The sequence below is a fragment of the Montipora capricornis genome, chromosome 6 (assembly GCF_036669925.1).
Source record: "Montipora capricornis isolate CH-2021 chromosome 6, ASM3666992v2, whole genome shotgun sequence".
Taxonomy (NCBI): domain Eukaryota; kingdom Metazoa; phylum Cnidaria; class Anthozoa; order Scleractinia; family Acroporidae; genus Montipora; species Montipora capricornis.
The window spans coordinates 5,032,764-5,056,730 of record NC_090888.1 but is presented as its reverse complement, the minus strand read 5'-3'; the positions used below and the strand labels follow the sequence as shown (position 1 = coordinate 5,056,730).

Sequence of the window (23,967 nt, the reverse complement as noted above, 5' to 3'; positions counted from 1 at the left end):
AACTGTCTTTCTCTGCTATGTCACGGCGTTCCGCCGCAGAGAAAACGTTTAAGTTCTAATCAGCAGAAAGGCAACAACACGTTGAAATTGGAAGGACACGACCAGTTGTGTTTATTGGGGACGAGAAAAAGCTAACATACAAGAAATAAAGTAGAGGCGGAGAAAAAACGAATTACATCACTGTAAACTACGAGACTAAACGTAAACAGTATACTAAGAAAAATTAAGCTCGGCAAGGTGCGAGCGGTAAAACTGGCTTATACTGTAGAACGCCTGCTGAATGGAGGAATATGAAGACCCTGATTGAACTAACGAAATTAAATACAAGGCTACGTGCTCCTCTTGAGCCGGGAAGTAAACAACCTCTGGGAAACCAGTAGCCCAACCGTGCTAGGTCTTGAACGTGCTAGGAGCCTTGCTGTGGACAAGAACCGCTGGAATGTGCGTACGCAGGCTCTCCAAAGCCGGATGGTGAACGCCTGATACCCTGGAACTTGTTTACAAATAAAGGAAAAAATAAGGCATAAGAGAAATGAGGAAAAAATGGTAGACGTGGAATACCGATTGCAATTTATTAAACGTGGACAGCCAATAACGCGTACATCCTAAGTATAGGCAATCACAACAATATACAGAGAAAACAAAAACCCCTAAAACCCGTAGAACGTTGCCAACAAAGGCCATACGTTTACAAAAGATAAGCAAACACGCTCTAGAGCGACCGTCAACAAAGCACTAGCCTGTAAAAAACTATGAAAAAACGAACTGGAATAAACCGAAAAAGGACACGCGCTATAAAGCGCTAAATATCGTACGTGAACCTCTATAAAGCGACAAGGGACACACACAAACCGCTATAAAGCGCCACACAGCGTAGGTGAACCGCTATAAAGCAACGAGAGCCGTCCGTGAACCGCTAAAAGCGCTACATGGAATAGCGCGAAAAGCTCTGCAATAAAGTACCAATGCTTGAATAACGGCTCTAAGCACGCGAGCTGGCGTCCAAATAAATAACAAGTACAGGAGCGCGAAAACGGCAAGCGCTAAAAATAGTAGGGAACCCCAAGTGGGAATCGTCAAAAATACCTGACGGGTCAGAAAATTCTATGATTCGGGAAACTGAATCCCGAGGGTGACCTAGAGGAAAGAGGTAAGGCCAAAAGCTAGCGGAAGGCCATTTGGGGGCAATAAGCGCACACCCACCGCCGGCGAAACTGCTGGCGTCGGAAAACACGAGAGTCACGGGAAGCGAACATCTGGTGAGAGACCTCCCATTGAGTCTGACACAGTTAGAAAGCCAGAAATCAATTTCCTGAAGGCATTCAGAGAAAAACTGATAGGACCTAAAATCCAAAGGACAATCCCGCCCGCTGTGAAGTTTGACGAATGACTGGAGGAATCTGGACATAAGGAGTGTAATGTTGCCAAAACCCGGGGTGAGGGAAATAATTTGCCCTGTAACAGAGGCAACCGCGCGTGGGGTAACGGAGCGAGACCCAGATTTTAGTGATAGGAGTGCCCTAAGCAACTTGACAATGCGGCGGTGAGGAATAAATATGCGGCCACGCGAAAGATCCCAGACAATGCCCAACCATTCTAAAACCTGGGTAGGAACCCAAATAGATTTCTCCTCATTGGCGACCACGCCCGCATTGGCCAAATCGGATCTAACAGCCGAAGCAGTACTCTGAGCTACCGAAAAATCATGGAGGCATCCGGCGCCGTCGTCTAAATACAAGACCAAGGGTATGCCCCGGGAGCGCAAATGCTTTACTAGCGGCCTAAAAACCTTTGTGAACACGTAAGGCGCTGACGAGAGACCGAACGGGAGCACGGCGAAAACAAAAAAACCTGGGCTCTACAGACGTACCGAGGGGCCACTGAAAGCCTAAAAATGTTTGAGATTCCTCATGAATACTTACGTGGTGATATCCAGACTTCATATCGAATTTAAACATATAACCTGGCGAGTGTACGTAATTAAGAAAAGTCCTACTATCCTCCATTTTAAACTTAACCTTGGGAATAAACTTATTGACGTGACGGAGGTCGAGAATAAGCCGGCACTTTCCCACAGAGCTAACGGATACCGTTAAAGGATCGACAACCGTGGGAGGCGTAAAAACTTCAAGAACAGAACCCCCAAGAAGCAGATCAGAAATAGCACTGTCAACAAAACTGGCGTGATCTAAGGCAGACCTATTGTTACAGAAAAAAGCTCTAGGAGGCCATGAAATAAAAGGAATGCGATACCCGAAACGGATGATATAAAGAACCCAAGAGGAGGAATCGATGCTAGACCCAAAATCAACCTTGCTCCTGAGCCTATCCTTATAAACTATGGGCGCTGACCCCTGCTTATACTCAAAACCACGAGAGGACAAACATCGTTCATATTCAGAGTCGAAACAGTACTTATCTTGTGAGAGTAAGTCAGCAAACTCCTCCTCGACACGGGCGTTGACATCACCGGCCTTCGAGTCAGAATGCGAAGCTGAATAGTGAACGCCTAGAGCGCCGGAAGCCTCCTGCTGTAAAGACGACATAAACGAATTTCCAGGGACGGTTAACGGCGCCTGTGGAACTAGCTGGCAGCTGGCTAGATGAGCAGCCGACGTGAAACCGTGCGAGACGGACCAGGCACTCCTTCAAACCAGTGACCTGAAGAACCGCAGTATCGACAAGGCCCTCGGGTGAATTCACGGTGAGACTGTGTTGGCTTGTCAAAGAGGAAGCGAACGGCTGTGAAAATTGCCAAGAACGCTGGCTGCCGTTGAACTGCCTTGAGTAAGGGGAGAAGAAAGGTTGAGCTTGACGATTTCGGACCGCAAATCCCTCAACATTACGCTTCTTTCTTTGTCGAACTTGATCTCTCAGAGCCTGCCTCTCCGCAGCGCGAATTCTCTTGTCGCCGTCCTCGCTCAACGAGACGGGATTAGATTCGTAGTGTTTAACGGTCAACCAACCGGCCTCGGACGAATCCGCGATCTGTATCTTGCGGTTACGTTCCTGTAAGAGTTCTACGGTTTGGTTAAGAATCGAAAACGCCTCAGACTCGGGAGGTAGATCAACCAAATGATCCTTAAGTGAAACAAGCTTGGATAACACTTGACCGTTAAATTTGAAATTACGTTCGTTGCCGGTGTGACTAAACTTGATCTCCGACTGTTCCTTCAAAGAATTAGAAGCAGAAAGGGCGGCTGAGGCAACCTCTTGCGATTTCTATACCTCAGACGTAATAACCGACTTGTGCAGGGCAAGCCGACTCACAACCAAATCTTCGAAACCATCAAGATCTTGCCTTGTAACAGGCTCGTCTCCCATACTACAAACTTAAGCTCGGCAAGGTGCGAGCGGTAAAACTGGCTTGTGTCGAGTGACTAACGCGAGAGGCGACAAGGCCTAAATACCGAGATGTGGCGTAAAATCCCTAGAGGATTAAACTGCAGCCATAAATGCAAATTCCGAACATAAACACATGGAACAAGCATGGCTTCGTGTGCTTATTATTGCCTCCTAATGATCCATAGTTAATAGAGGGGACTGGTTTGGAAGCTCGGCAAACATCAAAGGAGAAAACAAAGATGCCAATATTTAGGTTGGAAAGTCAACGACCGTGCACAATCTTTTGTTTTGAGGTCATACACTATGCATGAATTACGTAATCAACACGTTTCTATTGGTTAGTTCCTCAGTACCGAGTAAACAACTATTGTGTTTTGTGCAGGGTCAAGGCCAAAAAAGAGAACAAAAACCTACAACAAAGAAAGTTGTCGGGTTTCATAACCATTCCCGTCCATTAACTATGAATGATCTGACAATTTTTGTGGACATTGAAAGAAATCCTGGTCCACTCTCCTCATCTCTTAAAAATATCATTCATCATGTTACCGACGCTCAGGTTGTTCATCGTCCCTGTTCATCTGCTGGACTCGATTGTCAGCAACGGCAACGTCAGTGTGGTATTTCATTTTCCAGGAATGAGCCTCTTTCCTTTCGTCATCTGGGCAAGCTCTGTTGTACGCCTGTACTTCTGATGAAACTGAAATCTACGGGCATTTTGAGATATCGCGGAAAACGTTCTGGAAAGTCGACTAAAGCAAGATCAATGAGGAATGATCTCAGGATTCCTATTACTAGTTCAAATCGACGCCATTATCGTTCCTTATTAAATATTCGAAGTGTCACCTCTTCGCTGCCGAGCCGTGAACCAGGGTCATTGTGCTAATAACTTCATTACTATTCGTTTAGAACCACCTAGCTTCAATTCACCTCCTTTTGTGCCGCTGGTTTTTTCTATTCTAAATTCTCTATCCATCTGCAACAAGTCGTCGCTAATAAAGAATTTTATTGCTGACCACGATATTGACCTTTGTGCCCTTACGGAGACATGGCTTCGAGGTGATGACTCTGATTTGTACTACATTCGTGATATCTTCCCTGCTGGATGTGTCTTTCATCATGCACCTAGATTACATTCTACTGGTGACGGAGTTGGTGTTGCCCTAAAGAATAATTTCAAGGTTGTGAGTCAAGTGCGTGAGACCTATCGCTCATTTGAGCGAGTGGTTGGCGACTTCAATCTTCATGCTGGCTCTTGTGATACCAATGGTCGGCGTCTCGACAACCTCCCTCAATCATTTAATCTCGTTCAGTATGTTGACTTCATGGTGCCACGCACAAGAATGGTCATACACTCGATCTTGTTATTACTAGAGATGATGAAGATTTTATCAGGAATCTCTTAGTTTTTGACCTCGCACTTTCTGACCACCAAATGATTTGTTGCGACCTTAATTTCTCTAAGCATGTTACTGAACACCGAACTTTATCCAACCGTCGTTTACGTGCCATCAACATGGATAGGTTCTCTTCTGATTTAGAAAATTCTGCATTAATCAATTCGCCGCTTAATCAAGATTTATCAACAGCTATTGATTTATTCAATTCCACTCTTCAATCTATAATTGATTATCATGCTTCCGTTGTTCGTCGATCCGTTATTCTTCGCCACCATACGCCGTGGTTTACGAATGAAACCAGGGCTGCTAAGAAAAAGAGAAGAAGGCTGGAAAGACAATGGCGTAATGATAAGACCAATGCCAAGCACCAATTGTACACTGACCAGTGTCGTGTTGTAAATGACTTGATTCGGAATACGAAAGAGGTCTACTATTCATCAATAATCGAGGCCAATCGGGAAACCAACGAGTGTTATTTCAAGTTATTAATACTTTGTTTTACAGAAAACCTCTCTTGCGTTATCCTTCTGCAAGTTCTGACTCTGCTCTAGCTGAACGGTTTAAGTCTTTCTTTGTCGACAAGATACGACTTATACAGGAATGTTTACCTGCTTGCAGTCCCAATACGCCAAATTTACCCTCAGAGAATTCTGCTATCCTGTGTCCCTGCGAACTTCCAACGTGTTTCTAATGAATACATGGCTAGTCTGATCAAATTAATCAAAGTTAAAACCTGTGCTCTTGATCCTCTGCCTGCCTCTGTCTTAACGAAATGTTTGCCAACTTTGCTGCCAGTAATGACTGATATAGTGAATCGTTGTTTAGAGGAGGCTTTTATGCCTAATGCACTTAAGTGTGCTTTGATCACTCCACTTTTGAAAAAGTCTAATTTAGATCATGAGGAGTTTAAGAACTTTCGTCCGGTATCTAATCTTCCGTTCATTTCTAAATTAATTGAGAGGACGGTTGCCGCCCAACTTGTGCATTATATCGATGGGAATAATCTCAGTGAGAAACTACAATCTGCCTACAAGAAACAACATAGTACTGAGACCGCCCTGTTGAAAGTACACGATGATATCTTACGAGCTGTAGACAATGGTGCCACTGTCTTTTGTTACTGCTCGATTTATCCGCAGCTTTTGACACTGTTGATCACAGTTTACTACTCGACAGATTGAAGATGCGATTTGGTATCAAGGGAAGGGTCCTCGCTTGGTTCAAATCCTACCTAGCTTGTCGGAGTCAATTTGTAAGCGTGAATGGAACCAGTTCCACCAGGTCTGATCTAATCTACGGTGTTCCCCAAGGTTCTGCTCTTGGCCCTATTTTACATCTCTTGTATACGTCCCCTCTTGGTAAGGTTATAAGAAGACATAATATGAACTTTCATTTCTACGCTGGTGATTCTCAGGTTTATTTTTCGTTCGACTCTGATTCGCCTGTTATTGTGCCCAGAATTGGAGCATGTTTACGTGATAATGCAACATGGATGTCCCTGAACAAACTTAAGCTTAATGGTGACAAGACAGAGCTTTTGGTCATTGGATCACGGCATCGTCCAGTCTCTCAGCTCCTCTCTTTCACAGCGGTTGATGGGTCAGCTATTAAACCCTCTCAGTAATTTTTGACAATAAACTGAACATGGATCGTCAAGTTACTGCCATCTGACTTGTAAATCAGCCTTTTTTCACATTCGTAATATCTCTCGTATTAGGGCGTTTTTGTCAGCTGAAAACACCAAAATGTTAGTGCATGCTTTCGTAATGTGTAGATTGGACAATTGTTACTCTCTCTTATACGGACTTCCGAAACACTTGATTCATAGACTTCAGTTAGTTCAGAACTGTGCAGCGCGTCTGATCTTATGTGGTGCTAAACATGAACGTATAACTCCTTTACTGAGAGAACTACACTGGCTTCCCGTGGAGCAGAGGATTGTTTTTAAAATCTTACTTTTAACTTTTAAAGCTTTAAATAATTTTAAGTTCTAGCTATATTCGTGATCTCTTACAAACTTACAAGCCATCTAGGAGTTTACGATCTTCAACCATGAACCTGTTAGTAACACCTAGATCGAGGTTAAAATTTTATGGTGATCGTGCTTTTTCGGTTTGCGCTCCTAAACTTTGGAATAATCTTCCAGAAAATGTAAAATGTAGTCCAAATCTTACATCTTTAAAAGCAATCTTAAAAATTACCGTTTTAAGCGTTATTTTAATTTGTAGTTTAATTTGCTTTTGTATTTGAATTTATAATTTACTAAGTTACTGCTCTTTTAGCATTTTATTGTAAAGCGCCTTAGAACTCTAGAATAGGGCGCTATAGAAATGTATTATTATTATTATTAAAACCTAAATTCTTATTATTGTAATCACTTCACGACTGTTCCAAGTTTTTTAATGTTAGAAAGGTATGGCAGTCCCTCAGGATGGCTTAATTCAGCATGTGTCTGCGCCGACGCGCCCCGCCTCTGGTCGAACATTAGACCTTGTCTTCTCTTCCAATCCTGGTATCATTAAGGCCTGTCACGTTACTTGCGGCATTTCTGATCACGACGCCATATTATTTGAGGTTGATATTTCTTCGAAGTTTACGCCGAAACCCCCTCGGAAAATATATCAGTTTCACAAGGGCGACTTCGTGGGTCTAAAGTCAAGTTTATCTACCCTTGCTCCTGATTATCTATCTACCCAGCCAGAGAGCAAAACTGTCGACGAAAATTGGTCCTGCATCTCCCAAAAGATTTTAGAAGCCACCGACAACTTTATACCACATAAAATGTCTAAGGGAAAGCGTCACCTCCCTTGGGTCAGCACCTCTGTGAAACGCCTAATGAACAAACGCGACAGAGCGTATAAGAAGGCTCGGTATAGCGGCAAAGCCGTTCACTTTACCAAATACAAGCAACTTCGCAATATCACTACTAAACACCTGCGTGTCGCGCATGACAAGTACGTCAGTGAAGTTATGGGTGTGTTAACCCCAGAGTCTCTGGAGACTGGGCCCAAGAATGTTGGCTCTAGCGGAATCAAACGTGCTTGGTCGTACCTTAAGCTGCTTCGCACTGAATCCCAGGGAATCCCGGCCTTAGTATCTAACAACAGCGTATGTTCCTCGGACAGCGCTAAAGCTGAGGCTCTACGTGAGCAATATAACAGTGCGTTCGTAGAAGAAGATCTCAGAAATTTACCTCAAATGCCCCCCTCACCTTATGAATGTATGCCTGATAAAACATTCTCCGCAGAGGGCGTTAAGAATCAACTCCTGAAAATTAAGATCGATAAAGCTAGTGGACCAGATTTGATTCCAGCTAGAATCCTCTGCGACGCCGCCTCAGAGCTCGCTGTCGTATTCTCCTCACTTTTTCAACAATCTTACGACGCAGGTACTTTACCACATGCTTGGAGGCTAGCCAATATTTGCGCCATCTTTAGAAAGGGCTCCAAAGCTGATCCCAAAAACTACAGACCGGTGTCCCTTACATCTCTCACATCTAAAGTCATGGAACATATAGTATCCTGCCAAATATCACGGCACCTTAATGCAAATCACATCATCTCTCCGCACCAACATGGTTTTCAGCGGGGCCTGTCATGTGAGACTCAACTCATCACCGTCATCCACGAGTGGGCATCAGTCCTAAACGTCCATGGTCAAGTCGATGTTGTATTTCTAGACTTTGCAAAAGCTTTTGATTCTGTCCCCCATGAACGGCTTTTACTTAAGGCTGCCTACTACGGTATTCGCAACAAGGCTAACATCTGGCTTCGAAGCTTTTTAACTGGGCGTAGCCAGCGAGTTGTGATTAATGGCTCTGCTTCTTCGTGGTCTCCTGTAGTCTCCGGGGTGCCCCAGGGTACCATATTGGGCCCCATTCTCTTTTTAATGTTTATTAATGACCTACCTAAAAACACCACATCTGGTATCAAGCTCTCCGCTGCCGACTGTGTTCTTTACCGTCCGACAAATTCTGTAAGCGATCATTTAGCTCTCCAGCGAGACCTCGATCAACTAGAGAAGTGGTCCTCCATCTGGCAGATGAAATTTGCTCCCGGTAAATGTTTTGTTATGTCCGTCACTTTGAAGAAATCTCCTTCCCAGTTTAGGTATTCCCTTTATAACGTGCAGCTCGACGGTGCTCGTCACCAAAAATATCTCGGCGTGTACATAACATGTACGTTTTGTTGGCAATTGCAGTGTGACGAAGCTAAAAAGAAGGCTATGAGAGTCTTAAGGATCCTTTAAAGGAATCTATCATCGTGTGATCGCTCTGAACGCTCATACCTATCTTTACTACGTCCTATTGTTGAATACGCCACGGTTGCTTGGTCTCCGCATACAAAAAAAGGGATTGATTGTATTGAAGCCGTTCAGCGCCGTGGAGCACGTTTTGTTAACAACAATTACAGCCGCCATAGTAGCGTTTCATCTATGCTTACTGATTTGAACTGGCCTTCATTGCAGTCAAGGCGCAGGATGTACGATCTCGGCATGTTTTATAAAATTCATAGAGGCCAAGTTAACATCTCCGTTCCCTATGAGCTCACATCCGTGCCTGTGTATGGCCGTACAAGGAAGAGTCACGACTTTAAGATCAGGCTCCCATCCTCTTCTGTCGACGCTTACAAACATTCCTTCTATGTAAGATCAATCCCTGCATGGAACGCGTTACCAGCTGATGTTGTTAGATCGGCATCGTACCCAGAATTTATCCGGAGAGTGCCCACTACTCTAACATGTTAATTTAACTTAATACCTCGTTTATTGTCATACCATGTGATTGTAATTTCATACTATGTAATCCTAATTGTTATTTTACCATGTAACTGTACTTGTAACGCCGTACATGTAAATTGAGCGACTGCTGGCCGCTCCATTGCCGGATTAGCATTCATTCGCTAGTGGCAATTATTTTGATTAAAGATTAAAGATTAAAGATTAAAGGATTGAAAACGTTATGAGCGGCGCTTTATTTAGGGGAGAAAATGAAAATTTATCTTCAAATGCAGACGTCCTTCATAAAACCTCAAATTTGGTCATTTCACGCTGTTGTTTTGCTGACGACGGCAAAGAAATGGACAAAAATGAAAAACGCACGTGCAGAGCGTGCAAAGCTATTGTTTTTGGTCACTAAATATACAAATTTCTGACGTTCTCGTTGATGTCGCCGTTGTCGTTGCTAAAGCTCCCGGGCGCTCACTATTGGATAAAGGTTAAAGGCTATGATAATGTGTGCACGTGTGCACAGTGTACATGTACATGAATGCATAATCGATGTCCTGCCTTTTGACAAAAACTTAACCCGCAGCGGTGGTATCTCCTGTTTGCGATAATGTGGGGCAATTATGTAGTTATCTGAAGTAAAAACTAACGGTTAAAGCGCGCGACATTTCGACCGAAATTCGGTCATTATCAAGCTTATAAATGAGAATAAAACAATTTTGCATAAGTATGAGTATAAAACAAAGAAGAAAAAGTATGTAAAGTATGAAAATGTAAAAAAAGGGGGTTAAAAAACATGCAAGAATAACAATAAAAATGATTACAAAATTGAGTCTGACTGTACATTTTATAAATGAGACAGTCAAACTTGTTCCTGCACTTTTTTAAGATGATAAAATTCTTAGTAAGATCATTGGGCACATAACAATGTTTCACACGGAAATGTTTTCCAATGGAGCAAGACGCATTCTTGTGCTCGTCTCAGGGTTGGATCCTGAGTAGTTCAAGTGATTTCCAGAAATCACTCAAAATGTTTTCAAACCCCTCTTTGTTCTTTTTCTGGTTCTTTACTTTAGTTCAAGAAATCAGTTATTTTTCTAGCATTACAGTTTATTTTTTAAGTGAAACAAAGAAGCAAAGCGTAGTATTTCAATTTTCTTTCGAGTACACCAGACTGGTCGAGTCTCCGGCCGCACGCCCTCGTTCTTTGTCGATACATTTCGAAAAACATCGGGAAAAAGCAGAGGCGCCCCGAGCTCAGTATGAGGGAATATAAAGATTTGTATGAGAACACAAGACATGACACCTGACAAGATAATTTTTCGAAAACAATTCTCTATTAAAAAGCCTAACCTTACAACCGTTGTAGCTCGCTACCTTCCTGTGAGGTTTTCTTTTCCAGATTCTATGAGAATTGAGCCATTATCAGCTCCTCGGTTGTCAACAGTCATAATAAAATACCAAGGAAGAACACTGAATTCTCAGAAGCCCACCAAATGGAATCAAATATTCCTGGATAAAATGTTACCACGGTTAAAAATCCACCGTACAATTCAAGAGCAAAGGTTTTTCTTTCATTTCTATCCGCTAGCCGCTCAATAGCCCTGCCAGTGACGTCAGGCGGCTGTTAGTGTCCCAAACGAATCGATAAAACGATGAAAAAGAGCCTCTTGAAAAATCAACACCACAAGGCGACCGTTGAGTTTCCGCTTGGTTACAACTCTTTTTTTGTGGCTTGGGAACGTTGCCAAACAAAGACAAACAGAGGCTCGTCACCAAACTACAATCAAATAGGAATTGGCCAACGTAAAAAAAACCGCTTTATTATTTATCAGCGTCACATCTCATGCTGTGTTTTAATATTTCTCGTATTTTGCTCGTATTCATTGTCCCGAGAAAGAAATTCTTGCCGATTTCGGTGCTCATTTGTTGAAATGAGGGAAGCATACTATGTGAAATGAACTGTGAACTTAGCTCATTACCCTCGCACATTGTATTAGCTTCGACTGGACTCTGAAAATGATACTTGAACTCGATTCACCCCCGCGAACCTGTCGGCTTCAAGCCCTTATATGTTGTTGTGATTTCCTGATCCACGCAATCGGAATGTCGCGAAATAATAGGTACAGAAAACAGCTTTTCCAGAAGTAGACTTGTGATTTAATGTTATTTATTAAACTACATACAATTTTTCTTCCCTTCGTACATTTGTACCTGATCAACTTCGACTTTTTCTACGAGGTGATGCGAACTGTGAAATCACAGCCGCAAATTCTGCCTACATCTGTTTCATCGCAATGTCTCATCCACAGTGACCATAAATGAACTAAAATAGCAAAGTCTAGTTGCTTCATGTGGTCAAAGGTGGCCGCCATGAAAGATTTAAATAGAAAGCAAACCATCACGTTATCTCGGTTCCTTCGATGGCTTAGTGGGAACTTACTGGTTCCTGGGGCCCAATTGCCCGAGTTCGGGGGGCGATGGCTCCGGTTGTATCATACGGGATTCTTATCAAGCGGTTAATCTACTATCCCTGGGGTAGGCACATTTCTGACTACGATCAAAAAAAAAAAAAACTCAAATGGGTTTATAACGTGGTATGCATGGTATGCATCCCGCGTAAAAAGGGTATTGACCTTCAAGGGTAAAAGAAAGGGAGGGTGCGGTTTTCCTCGTCCTCATCTAATCTCTGCGCTGTCTTCCCAGTCGGCTGCACAGCTGCAATCTTTGTTGAGCAACATCTTCGTATTCCTTCCATTGCTTTTCTTGGGCAATCGTGAGGGCCTCCTGTGATGGGGCAATTCCTGTCAAATGGAATAAAGAAAGTACGTATGATTTGAACTCAGCACGACTTTAGTACGACTTGGAAAGGGTCATCATTGTTATTTTTCGGACTTTTATTGTATTTCTCAGATAGTATGCGCGCTGGCTAAATCAGCGGGCAGTATTCTACAGTACGGCCCGCTAAACGTAGAATTTCGATAAAACGTTATGTAGCAAGTCTTTCACGTCGTTTCAGTTACCTAAACTTGTAAAACTGTTTGAATCTTGCAAGCAACTACAGTGTAACCCCGCTCTACGGACACCCGCTTAATACAGACACCCGTATATAGCGAACCGTTTCGTTTGCCCCGACAAAAAGATCATATATTCTCTCCAAAATTTACCCACTACAGTTTTTGACAAGGGACAGAGAAAAATTGTCCTTAATACGGACGCATTTTGATATGGACAACGGACAATTTTTCTCTGACCCGTGTCAAAAACTGTAGTCTGCTTCCTATTGCAGTTTCACTTCCTTGGCTTTTTGCTGCAGTCATTGCTCGTAGCCTTCATGCTCTTTCACGGCCTTGTCGTGTATAGTTAAACTTGAAAAAGAGACAACGTACGTTTTCTAGTCGAAATGTCTGCTGTAGCTTTTTATCACTAAAACATTCATGTGTTCGGGCATGTCCCCTTGGTGTCCATATTAACCGGGTTTCACTGTATTTCAAACAGCCAAGAAGATTTAGTTTTTCGGATTTTGACACGGCAATCTTTGTGGCAGTTGAACCTTCGGCTTCCAGATGAACCTCAGAGATTTGATAAATATGTTACTAACCTCGTTTTCTCGGTAATTATTTTAAGTTACGGATCTTCGTCTTTCCCCATCGTTTTATGGCCCGCGCGCTTCGCTCTTGGGCCATAAATCAACGGGAAAAAAACTCGGTCCATAACTTACAGTAAGGACCTCGAACTCGGTTAGTAAGAGGTATTTACAACTTGGATAGAGTCAATTACTACTTTTATTTTTCTGTTTCCATTCGGCTACTATTTACGGTCTTTTTGGTCGTCGAATTTTACATGCACCGAATCCAACGGAAATGAGCGAGAACAGCTAAACTGCGCAAAGAGAATATGAAGTAAGAAAGTCTATCTCCATGCCCCATGATAACTACTTGAAATCTATTTTTCGATCTCGGCAGTGCTATTTTTGGACCCAGAATGAATTACGTCATTCTTTCGGAAAAATCGTACGTCGACCTTAAAATAATCGAGGAATTAAAAATAGCTTTAAAATAATTATCACAGTAAGAAGGAATGTATGGGGAATTAGCTCTCTTATTTCCTATTCTCTTTCTTCTACAATTATCATAGAAAGAGGGTCATGTGTGGGGGATAAGCTCTCTTACATCATATTCTCTTGACCGCGCCTATTTGGCAGGGACGGTAGCAAGCTGCTTTGTCTAGCAGTGCTTATCAGTCTCCTAAGATAATGGCGGGAAAATGCAGAAACAAGCTGCCTGCTTTTTTTAGTCCAAGCAGTATTTCCTCCATTTTGCCTTGTTTCGCTTTTTAGATATACGTATTTTGACATGTTTAAGTGAACAGCATATTTAAGACCACGATAGCATTTCACACATTACAGACCCACTCTTTGCTGGTAAATAACACCTATATAGACCTCTTTCATAATGGTGGCCCATTCGTTTATTCTTTTATAGTTGCATGTTCATTATAACCTTTCTGAACTAGTTGCCATGTGCACAATTCACAACAATAATTATTTACTTCTACAAAGCCATTACTTACAATTTACATACATAGAAAAGAGTTAACAAAATGACAGACGTCATGAAAGTGGTCTATAGTTATCGGTCATGTGTCTCTTAGATTTAACTTTGAATAAATAATGATTTTTTTTTTAGTTCTAACGCTGTACTATACCTTGAACAAAGTTCCTTTCCCTTATGAAGTAATCCGTTTTGACGATGTCAAAGCTTAACAGTGCCTTTTTGGAGTAAAAGACCAAAAGCCTCTCTTCAATTTCCTTAATCAGTTGCAATGCTTTAGCCATATGCTCTTGAGACACCCAACCCTGGACGTCAAGGACTTTCAGATGTCTTGAACTCTTTACATAAAAAGCAAGCTGCCTATTCCTTGTTCTGATTTGTATGCAATTGGTGATGGGACGTGTTTCAGCATTCAAATGGTGTTCGATATCTTGAAAGCAACTCTCTGCAATAGCCTCCTCGTTTTCAGTGATGCCAATTTTGGCAGATTTCTCTACATAAAAAGAGGCGACGCAATATCTGTTCTCTGTTTTCTTCACCAGCAGCACAAGGCAGCAAAAGCTGAAATAGAGACGATAGAAATCATTCATTTCTAATTAAGAAAAAAAGCAGCAGCTGTGGTTTTTTTTTAAGTTGTCTTGCTCTAGTACTTTTGATGTCATTTGTCATTCATTTATGCATAACTGAAAAAAAAAAAGAGCATAAAGTGATAAATGAAATATAAAAGAAAATTACGTTTGCTGAAACAAAAAGCGTATATATGTATGTACGTATGTAACGTACATAATTCACAAAATAAAGGAAAGAACACCTGTTAGGTCTTAAAGCTAAGTAGCAGTACGCTCCCTCTCTTACCTCTATGGAGTCATCAAGCAATTCCTTAGCCCGTGCATAATTCCCCTCCCTACGGGCCACCGCTGATTCAAGATACTTGAGTTTTGATAGGAGGAAACAATGATTGGTAGAATGATATGTCCGTGATATCACCAGGGCGTGTTTTGCATGTTCCTTTGCCTCCTCGATCTGGTTTTCGTGCAAGTCTAGCACTGCCAGCTGTAAAAATGATATAGATTAAAGTCAGTTGTACTTGTGGACTATGCGAAAAAATGTTATCTGTCGTCATGACCTTTAAGACAAGCGTCAGTGCTGTGAGGGGTGTGGTCATACATGAAGGAACTGACCTTTGTTGTTGCAAAAACATACACATCAAAAGAACTCTCGTTTTTGCTTATTGCACTTCGTACTTCGATGATAATCATTTTCAGATTTGTTTGCCAGAACGAAAAAAAAAACATTATATTTATGTTTATACAGTAACTATACCAATAATTTTTCTTATAAATAACTTTTTTAGTTTTTTTTTTTTCCTGGGGAGAAAGCATATTAGAAAACTATAGATTACCACTATGAGCTCCATCTCTAGCTAAGAATATAATTACATTAATTGTGTGCACATTTAACAGTGAAACGCAATAATATTATTAAGAAGTTAACACTAAAATGAGTTTAAAGAATGATTATACCTACTGAAAACAAAGTATTTTTTAACTTAAAAAGTGAAAAACAGCCGATCGCCATTATTCATGATAATCATTTGAAATCCTTTTTTATGAATAAACCCGCGCTATTTTGGACCCAGCAAGTATAAATTTACATTACGTCATTCTTTGTAACCAATTAGATGCCGACTTAAAAATACACGGGGCTAGAAATACATTTCGGATACTTTTCATGGGAAGATTACAATGCATGGCAGATAAGCTTAAGTTCTCCTACTTTATTCACTCTTGTCAAAAGAGACAAATAAGACAAAATACAGACACACAGATCACACGTTGCAATCTGCATCGCTAACTGACCACATCGTGAGACAAACGATTACATTCTATATTTATTATTACAAAAACACACTATTATTCCAGAAATGCTTCACTCTAGGTATTTCAAACATGGATTAAACAGTCTTGACAAACCTCATATAATACGAGAGGTATCAAATCTGTGAACCGCGCATGCGTGTCAGCATACTCTTTGAGCCTCTCCAAGTTCTCCATGAAGATCTCTCGCATTCCTTAGAAAAAATAAAATAAGCATTTTCCAAGACCAAAGTGCTGTAAACTTACCCCGAATGTAAAACATAAAATGTACCTAAAACTTACCATCATCTGCTAAACGCTGAAAGCGTTTGACAATTGACATTCCCGCCTCGTTGGTCCACATACCTGTTGTAAATATGAAAATTAACAAGTCGAACTGTGGCTTGGTGCTGTTTTTACTCTTATCATATCGACAACGATATTCATCATCACAGCGGTCGAATGTGATGAACTCACGAGGCACAGCCTGAGTGAGTCCGCAATTGTATTTGTTTTTTACCACAACATCGACCAAGAGTTTACTCATTCCACCGTTGTGTGACATGCATCAGTGAAGCGCCCGTCACTGTTTCAAAATTTATCGCTAACGGAAATTCACTCAGCGAATCAGATTGCAGGTTTCAAGCAACTGCGGTAAAACACTGATGAAAGATTCGAAATCCTCTACTGGAACCCACAATTAAGGAATTAAACTTAGAATCTGGGGCGCGATCCATTCAACCAAAGTTTCCGGACGGAAGTTTCGATTTTTCCTTGAGGCGGAAAGAATGCGACTTAGCCTGTAAAGCAGAAGTAGTTTGGGTGAGCGAGCGATAATTAATCCAAGCGATTAATGATCGACCGCCATCTTGGATCATAAGCTTACAGAGGGATCCCAAGGGAGAGAATGATGGACATAAAGTAGAGGAAGGGGGACGGGGAGGGGATAAATCGTGGATCGCACCAAGGAACACCTGTTCCGCAGGCTAAACGCGACTTGGAAGAGTTTCTTTTGTAGTTTAGCTAGGTGTTTATCCCGAAGTAACAATTGCATGATTGACACCACGTGTAACATATCACACACGCCCGATATTCGATCAGGACCCCAAGATCTTAGTATTTTGAAACAATGCATTGTAATGACGACAATGACCTCGAGGCCTGATTTTCTTGATGGGATGTTCAATAGCAGGCCCCTCCTGGTATTGCTCCAGCCAGGGTCCGGGGAGTGGAATTTGCTGTTCCAGACAAGACACAAACAAGTCCTGGTCCCCATCAAAGGAAAAAAGCTTTACGGTGAATGTGAAGACCTTTGGTATTGAGGAGGGAAGCAAGAGGATAACAATTCCTGTGGATCCTTGTAGATCTCGCCGGAAATTATAATCTTCAGCTTGAGTGAAGATCAATCCACTTGGTGAAATATGCACCTTTAAGAAATAGGTTCCATTGTTCTGGAGAGGAGAAAAATGTAGTCAAGCAAACTGAAACAATGACAGACGGTGAGGATCACACTCACTCGTTTATGTACATGCCCGAAATCCCTGGGCGTGATTTAAGCAAGCTGAGACTGGCAAAATCTATAAGAACGATTAGGGCTGGTGGAAAAAGTGATGGTGATGCTCGACGGAAAATCAAAAAATAATAATCAAACACCAAAATTAAAGGAGATCATACTAAAAAAAACATCTAAATCAAAGCTACAATGGTTGCGCTCAAGATGTTAACGATTACTGCTTTAGATTTCTGTTTGGTCTAGACCACCCACACAGTGTCATAGCGTTTTAGTACAGTTCCTTTCAGAATGGGAAAAAAATGGCTTTCCTTCATAAAATCCTTAAGTGAGACAAAAATCTGCAATTTACACTCCCGAGCGAGACCCCACCCCCCCCCACCCTCCATAAAAAGTATTACTTAATTAATTAATCAATTGTAGCCTTCTTTTAATTTACTTCAGTACAGTATTACCTTTCACGATCCTGATTAAGAAAACATCGACCATATAAAAAAAAAAGTGAACGTATAACGTAAGCTGACTTACAATAGCAAAGCCATCTGCAGTGGGAGACATGACACAGCTCCAAATTTCCTCCTCTGGAACTTGCAAAATTTCCAGCCGATATTGAATAGCCACATACGGACCAACCAAAAAGCGCGCGGGAATACTCTTCCTTGACAAGCTAAGAGGACCCACGGCGCGGGGGTGTTGACAAAATTCTCCAAATGTGTGGCTTTGCTCAGAGTGTGTTATTATGGGTCTCAAATCTGTCATGTTGCTTAAATTAAAAAAATAAATAAATATATAATAATAAAAATAATAACAATAACATCAATATCATTATCATTATCATTATAGTTATCATTACTATTATCAGCTCCATTTTCCCGTGGCTTCTCAAGGATAAAGGGCAAATTCCAATATATCTTTGCCTTCTCATTTTCAAGCACTGCGTCAGGTAGGCTCTGTTGGTAACATAGCTTTTCATGATGACTTTTCTGGAAATTGTACTTATCCAGTAAGCGGTGGTATATCGGCCTTAGCATCCTGTCCTGCCTGGCTTTGTAGTGTGTCTGGGCGATCTTTGAGCAGGCACATTATTATTATTATTATTATTATTATTATTATTATTATTATTATTATTATTATTATTATTATTATTATTATTAACAAAGCGGCTCGGTCACGGATACTTAAGCATGTTTTGAACAATTAAAAGCTTTAATTGTATGGCACAAAGCCTTCCAGAAACGGCCTATTTTTATGAATGATTGGTATATTTGTGTCTTAAAACTTTTTGTAAGGCTTTTTCGCTGTGGATGGCTCGGTTGAAGATAAATTACAATTTGAAAATTTTAGGCTAAATTGAATCTTTCAAATTGTCTCTGTGCGAAAGGTCCTGCAATTTTTCTTCACCTACAGAGGAGAATTTTTATCTAAGACATTTGAAGTTGACGTTAGACATGTGTTAAATTCTCTACAACTAATTTTAGGATGGTGTAGATCAAAAATGTCCGAAATCTTTGTGGCAGTGCTGAGCTCAAATATTCTCTTGAAACTCCCCCAAAATGCACCAGTGACACTATATATGGTGTTTTATATGAACCCCGTCTTCACGTATCCGGATACTTTTCAATATTACATAATAGTATTGAGATTTACTCACTCTAAACCAGTGTTGTAAAAATCGTTTTTCACGGACAAGAAGTATTCTTATTGGTAACATTTTTTTCGTATGACCAATAGAATCACTTCATTTTCCCGCCACTGCAGTCGCGGCCGCGCAGCTGAGACAGCAAAACAGTGATTTCCTAAAAAAAATGCTTTGTTGTAGAGAGAGGGGAAAAGATTCTATAATAAATGTCACAGTGGCTCTACACGACATACACCTTTGATACAAATCACTGAAAAGTCTTGGACAAGTGCAGTAATACATGGCTTGTTTTGGGATGATTAGCTCGTTGTATAATGAAACTTAACAAACCTGTTAGACTGGAATTATTCTTAAAAACCCAACATTTATTTAGTAATATCTCAATACTTATATAATAAATAAATTACACCACGGTTGGTTCGCTTTGTGCGATTTTTATTCACTCGTTGTGAAGTATCGCAAGCTCACTCGTTCGCTGCGCTCACTCGTTCGTTTGCGATTCTTCATAACTCGAGAATAAAAATCGTACGCGCTCACCAATCAGGAAGTAATCTCTATTTTCTGCGACTTTTTTCTGTACTGATTCATACATTTTTACGCTGACGCACGGGCAGGCCACCCTCTGTTTGTAGGGCCGTTGTTCATTAAAATCTGTTATTTATAGAAGAAATACAGATGAACCATAAGGTGGCTGTAATTTGCTCCAATATGCAGAATTTAAAGAATGTGATTCAATAAAAGTTTGAGGAAAATGTTAACAGAGTCATGTGTCATCTTTTTTTCGTCGTCCCGTGCTGTTTTAAGCGTTATTTTGCGAGATGAATATTTGATCTCGCCGGTTAGAACTAGCCAAGGAGACAAGACAACCTAATAGCAATTAGCCGCCGGCGCGTGACCTAGTCCACTTTAACCTGGAACTGACGCCAAATCAGTGAAATTCTCAACTTAAAAACACCAGCATCCGGTCGATTAGAGATGCCCCCATATCTTCGCCGAATTTGAACTTCATCTTTCGAAATAAATTCAGATGAACAATACGGTAGCTATGATTGGCTCCAATATGCAGAATTTAAAGCAAATGATTCGATAAAAGTTTGAAGAAAATGTTAACTGAGTCATGTGCCATCTTTTTTTCGCTGTCCCGTGCTGTTTTAATTTACAAGCGCTATTCACCGAGAAAGGCAATCCTAAAAACCATAAAAAAGCTCTCTCAACATGATCGGTGCAAAAAACCAGACTAAAGGAATTCGAAGCATTTGAGTGTATTCGAATCTACCAATCAGTGCAACGCGACCGTTGGGAACTGCAAGGAGGGGCTGGGAACTGCCAAGGGTCGCGTTGCACTGATTGGCAGATTCGAATACGGTAGACTCAAATGCTTCGAATTCCTTTGGTCTTGCCTTTTGCACCTATCATGTTGAGAATGGTTTTTTATCGTTTTCAGAATTGCCTTTCTCGGTGAATAGCGCATATTAATTAAAACACCACGGGACAGCGAAAAAAACATGACACATGACTCTGTTAACATTTCCTTCAAACTTTTATCGAATCACTTGCTTCAAATTCTGCATATTGGAGCCAAACATAGGCACCGTATTGTTCATATGTATTTCTTCTAGGAATATAAACAAAAATCGATGCTCACTTTTCAATAAACAAAGGCCCTACTAACATAGGGTGGACTCCCGTATCCGGATTCACTCTAGTCTCCAGGCCAGGACTCTTCTGTTAGTTTTTTCTATCGTAGCATGCGCTATTGACGCTGTAAAGACTAGATCCGATGTTCGGCAACGTTATCGAATTTAAAAATATTCGGATTCGTCCGTTCACACGATTTTGGCCTCGGATGGTATTAAAAAATTTCCATCGTGGAGAGAGGATTTTAAAAATTGCGAATTTGCATGCCAGAATCACCGGAAACATGTGGACAGGTTATTACATTTTGAATAAATAATTGCACTGTTTCGGCGACAGCAGAAATAATAACATGATTGACAGAACGTTCGACTAAGTCATTTTTAAGGTTGTAAGTGAGCTTTTTAATATTCCTTTTTAATATTCAGATCTTGGGCAATTTTCTTTTGTGACTGGCGTTTTTCGTTAAATACTATGGCGATGGTACAAGATACAGCCCTAGAATTTTAAATATCAGGGAATCTCGAGAAGCCCAAGAGGCCACGCAAAAATTTATGAATTTTGAATTATTAAACTAGATAAAAGCCGATTTAATTGAGTGTAAATTGAGTATAAATTTCCGGAAATTTCGTTCCCAAAACAATCTGGTGTTTATTCGTAACTACCATGGCGACAAGTGTGTAACCAATATAATTTCATACGAAAAATCATAAATATTTAACATCATAACACACTAAACAAACTGAATAATTATCTTTTAAGGCCCCTTCCTCCTATTGCATCTAAAGAGCAGGTTTTCATTTAAAAATAAATTTTCTAAAGGTTCTGTTATCAATTTTAGGCGGTAAAAAGGCTTTTCTTGCTTATATAGGTAAAACTGATTAGAGGATGTAGGTGCTTAAATAGTCAACAAACCGGATGCAAATTCGTTCTTACAACAAAAGACAGATCGAGCGACAATCGCAATCTCGCGGTCTTCACAGAGTCACAAATTCGATCAAAATACAAAAAAATACACGATCTATAAACATCGCCTCACGGTACAATATTCCTAAACAATTATTATTTTAGTTAAGTACTAATTTCGCTACGAAGTGATTTCATACAATTAATTCAACACTTGACTTTTTGTTCAACCGATGGAGCCGGCATCCAAACTAGATTGAATATCCGATCTAATAAGTCATTCGCATCGACTGGTATTAAATTGTTACCCTTGGTTCTCTACTCTGCATCGAGAGGTTCTCTCCGGGTACTCCATCTCCTCAAAAACCAACATTTGACTTAATTTGCTTTCATTGTTAATTTCAGTTTACAGTGTCCCCTCAATTAGCGCTCCAGCGCTAGAACGACTAGACATTTTAAATAAAGTTCCTTTCCTTTCCTTAGTTTCCTTTCTTGTCCTTTGAATGCCTGAAGCAGCCAGGATAACTTGTCCTCTTCTTTTGCATCTATGCAACTCATTCTTAGATCATTTCAACCAGCAACAAGAGGACTACTCGCGCCGAGAGAGTCCGGAAAGTTCACGGGCGAGAGCGAGGACGATCGAATGTTTTGATTATTGTTTTTCCGTCTTCACTGAAAACATCATGAGTTTACTTGATCAATGCCATTGGCAAGCGTCTCTCAAACTACGGCAGGTACAAAACGGCAGGTCACAGGTCACAGGGCACAGGGCACAGGGCACAGATCACAGGTCATTGTTTTACCTATACAGGAAGTATCCTAAACATTCATAAAAGCTAACCTTAGGCCTAAAAACTTTTCTTTAGGCCTAATTAGGCCTAAAATTAGCGTTTATGAATGTTTAGGATACTTTTCTTTAGGCCTAATTAGGCATTAGGCCTAATTAGGCCCAAAAAGGCTTAATTACGCCTGATTAGGCCTAAGGTTAGCTTTTATGAATGTTTAGGATACTTTCTGTATAGGTTAAATAATGACCTGTGCCCTGTGCCCTGTGCCCTGTGCCCTGTGCCCTGTGACCTGTGACCTGTGACCTGCGTTTTGTACCTGCCGCTCAAACTATAACTATCTAACTAGACGAATAGTTAGTATATAAGTGCTCTCTGTACTACTGAAATGCGTTAAACGCTGGTAAATTCTCCTATGATGGTAGCCGATCTATGACGCACCGGAGTCAGAGAGGTTTTAGAAATTTGTTTTGTAACAATACCAAAATATCGTAGACTTTCAGATGTGTCTGTAAAGAGAATCTTACCTTTCGCTTATTATCATTCACTTGAGGAATCCACACAGTGGATTTCAATTTCTCAAGCTTTCTTCGCTAATAAACGAACGCTTTTGACGTCCGAAAAAAATATCGCATAATAATAGTCATAAAATTATTCATGGTCGGGGATTCCCCTAAGTTCAAAATTTGAGATGACGAAGCGTACTGGGATGTCTCAGCTATGAGCTGCTTTTTTAAGACCATTTTTCGGATATCGTTTATTGAAAAAAATATTAATGAAGTAAAAACTTACTTTTGGGGGGCAAAAAGCTCACGATTCGGCAAACGGGATTGCATTTATTCCTGATACAAAATTCGCAGTCCCATAAGTAGTTCTATAAGTTAACAAATTTGAAAAAAAAATCTTAATAATAAAATTATTAATATAAGGTCGCAATAGTAGCAAGTATGATAAATACTGTAAGAAGGAGACAACTTTTTTAAAAGACATGTTTTTTAAAAGACATGTTACGTCATGTTGTAATAATTTTCTCATCTACCCGTAGACTCATTAAACTGATGATGGCATAAGCATGCCCAAACATGTCTTTTAAAAAGGTTGTCTCTTTCTTACAAAATTATTAATATTAAAAATATATTATTTATTCTTTTATTCTTTCTTCTCACCATTTCATCTCAGTTTAGTTCATTGGACTCACAATCGTTGACAGGTCGCAAGTTGCTATAAACCTTATTTTAAATTTTAATTGCCTTATTAATTATTCTTACAGTGTGGATGTCTTATAAGGCCTCTTGATATGAGCCCGGTTGACCGGGCTGGGGCCGGTTTCTCGAAATTCCCGAAAACTTTTCGGGCCCGAAAAGCCATTTGAGAAATTGCCAACCGCTTGTTTTGGAAAGCCGATCTTTTAACATGTATTTAAGGCAGCAAAAAGAAAAATAACTGTGAAGTTTGACGAATTAAATCCTCTCCTTTCTTGAGGTACAAACGGAATTGTGACACCCGAAAACGGCCCGTAAAGTTTAAAGACTTTTGAGAAAGAGGCCCCTGGCCCGGTTTCCGAGATCTCGCCTTACCTCTAAATCCTTTGTAAAAACGTCAATCTGTTCATATGA

At 40.6% G+C, this 23,967-nt stretch overlaps 1 protein-coding gene and 1 pseudogene across 1 annotated transcript in view; one reads left to right on the top strand and one right to left on the bottom strand.

Moving 5' to 3' along the window:
• The window catches only part of LOC138051352 (uncharacterized), a 543,513-nt gene that overhangs the window by 280,471 nt on the left and 239,075 nt on the right, over window positions 1–23,967 (top strand). The gene's annotated exons all lie outside the window — the stretch shown is intronic.
• Window positions 11,693–22,986, bottom strand: LOC138051362 (uncharacterized; annotated as a pseudogene).